Genomic DNA, 3,121 nt, shown 5'->3' on the forward strand with positions numbered 1-3,121 from the left:
CAATGGGGTTGAGACATCTCGGCTCTTGGTAAGTCACAAGTTACCGATATATTTGGCTTATAGGCTATTAGATATACTCTTACTGTTACAGTGGAAACCAAAAGGTTTAAACATGTGCCTTGTCCAAATTACTCCAATGTTATCAAATTGTCATGATTTTGAGAAAAGAAAAATAAAATATATAAATGTTTTATGTATTAATAACATATTTATATTTTTTTCAAGTCCCACTAGCACAACCGGTTGAGGATGGGCCTCATTAGCAAGGTGACCCAGGATCAAACCTCATGGGGGGTGGTTGTGCACTGTGGTAGGGGGAGGAGACATGCTAAAAAATCCAATGAGCTAAGGGCTAGTGTGGTCCAGGCTAGGTGTGATCCTTGGGTGACTTTGACAGATTAGATGCCCCTGGGTCGCAGCTCCTCAAGCCACAGACCAAGCTTAGAGGATCACAAACAACTTGACAAAAAAAACATTATTTATATTTTTACAAGTATAATAATTACATTTTAAAAAGCATGGAAAATAAACAATTTCCTTTTTGCATTTCTTTCTTTCAAATATTTTATGGAGCATATAAACATGAAATTGATTTAAGTTTGTATATAAGAGCCTCTAGGCTTGCTTTTTCTCATTGGCATTTTAAAAGTGTACCATCAATCCACATTTCTAAGCTTAAAGAGTTGCATTTCCCCAAACTTCAATCAAACTTGTAGATCTCCAAGCAATGACAAAATCATTTAGTGCCTAGGGTACACCAAATTCCAATGTCCTTGCAACTTGAGGGTCTTTTTAGGTTAGCTTAGAGTTTTTTCCCGCCAACTTCATATTGAGATTGATCACCATATCCTTGTTATTCGCTAGACCGATTCCTTAGAACTTAAGATTGAGAAACACTTTATATTTCAATGCTCTTTCTATTCCAAGATTATAGGCCTATCCTTAGAGATTATCTTTAGAGATTCAATTGGTTCTCTCTAGGCACTCATGACATATGAGGACCATGTATGCTTACTATTCTTCCTCTGAATGATGTTCAACCTTCACCAACGACTTGTGAGAGGCTAGTTTTCCACCTCTTACTTATATTCTTTGGCATAAAATAAGAAGAGACTCATGGCCAACTTCCAAACTCACTTAATAGACTTATAAAACATAGTATACCTAATGACTAACATTGTTTCATATACACCATACATTTATTTGTAATATTAGATATTAGACATGCTTCTCAAGAGAAAATTTCTTAATTAGAAAAACCTTATTCCTTTTTAGCTTCTTCATTATTGTTCATTTAGCTAAAATAACAAATTTTAATAAATTTCCATTTTTTTAAAATATAAATTCAATAAAATTAAATCAAGTTTTTAATAACCATTTTAATACCTATTATATCTTACAATTACATAAAGCAACTTTAACTTTTAATAACCGTTAATATTTAAATTAAATCAAAATTTAAAATAAAAGAAAACTTAAAAAAACAAAACCATATATTAAAAATAATTTTTGCCAATAATGCAATAATGTGTAATTTTAGTTTTCAAAAAAAATATCATGTAAAAGAAATTTTCACATTCCATGTATAATTTTATGCATTAAAATGTAGTCATGTTTATTTAATAGAACAGTGTTATTACTCATATAAATTAAGACTAAATACTTTTTAATTTCAAATTTATAAAATATGTGAAGACATAAATTCATTAAAAACATAAATTTCATCCCTTTCTTTTTGTTTTCGTCTGTTCTTACAAACTCAAGTGGCATGGACTGTGTATACTCGTTTTATAATTTGTGGACTGTGTTTACTCGTTTTGTAATTTGTGGGAAAACATGACCAGAGTATCCGCACTAAATGATAACAACTGCCAGCCGTGAGGATTGAATTGAGGACATGCATTAAATGTGTGTTTATATCAAGTGGCTGTAGTTTAGTGGTGAGAATTCCACGTTGTGGCCGTGGAGACCTGGGCTCGAATCCCAGCAGCCACAGCAACGTTGAAAACGTTGTCGATTTTGTTTTACGAATGGTAGATATTAAAATAAATTTATGAAAAATACGCTGATGCTTTGACGCACCGTAGGAAAGTTCCAGATATGGATGTAATTCTCAACCCCGAAAAAGCGCCATTCTCTTTCAGTTCTAAATTCTCAACCCCGAAAAAGCGCCATTCAGAAGGGTGATGAAAAGGGAAATTCCTATTTCTTACCCGATAGGAATTTTAATGCGGCCTGACATGGGGTCGCATTAAGGTGATACAACACGTCGCTAAGTGATGAGAGAGAAAAATCACTTAGCGGCGTGTTGTATCGCCTTAATGCGACCCCATGTCAGGCCGTATTAAAATTCCTATAGGGTAACAAATAGGAATCGCCGATGAAAAGGGATATAAATATCTTACATTTATAATTTTTGTTAGCTTTTGTTTTGTTGTAGGTAAGGGTTTATAGTAATCAGAATGGTGCTTATTAATATTAAACGGCATATATTTTTATAGTGAAATATTTTTTGTTATTTCATTTGGCTTTATCTTTAGGTTGGGAGGCCATAACCATATGTTATTTTCATTTGTTTCTTTTGCATTTTGAATTGCGAAATTAATGCTAGCATTAGCTCATTTGCATTAAATGTTTGGTTGAAATGTTTGAGTTATTTAGTTTCTTAGTAAGATATATGTCAGGCGACATGCGCACTGTAGTCAAACCACATACCATCTGGCTACTGCGTGTACTTACCATGTACCTATGATGATGCTGGTAGCTATGATTTCAATAGGCGTGGTGCTCCTACCTTCGCTTCCATCTTTGCTGCTAGTGGTGGCTCAACCGCTTCAACCGAATATGTTATTGATGCTTTCACTTATTCAAATGCAATTGTCTCTGCCACTAGTGACTTGTACTCTGTAGCTTATGTTGCGGGCTCTTTCTTTGCATGTGCCTCTACTATCTACCCAATGCCTTTATATATGAGGCATTCATAATTGAAATGTAGGGCTTAAATCTTGTGCCTCTGCTCTCTAGCTATTTGATCGAGGGAAGTTGGATTGCCCGGATGCTTACCTATCATGTAGAACTTAAAGCCTCTCAATTGGGCCCTTAGCTGTTTTTGTTTTTATAG

The 3,121-nt window shown here is 34.2% G+C and overlaps 1 non-coding gene across 1 annotated transcript; it reads left to right on the plus strand.

The window, feature by feature from the left end:
- Positions 1–1,923: 1,923 nt before the first annotated feature.
- On the plus strand, positions 1,924–1,995 carry TRNAH-GUG (transfer RNA histidin (anticodon GUG)). The gene has a single exon. It is a non-coding gene; the product is annotated as a tRNA-His (tRNA).
- The last annotated feature ends 1,126 nt before the right edge of the window (positions 1,996–3,121 follow it).

This window comes from Pinus tabuliformis, chromosome 7 (assembly GCF_031772625.1).
Source record: "Pinus tabuliformis cultivar Carrire ecotype Pingquan chromosome 7, CPIR1, whole genome shotgun sequence".
Taxonomy (NCBI): Eukaryota; Viridiplantae; Streptophyta; class Pinopsida; order Pinales; family Pinaceae; genus Pinus; species Pinus tabuliformis.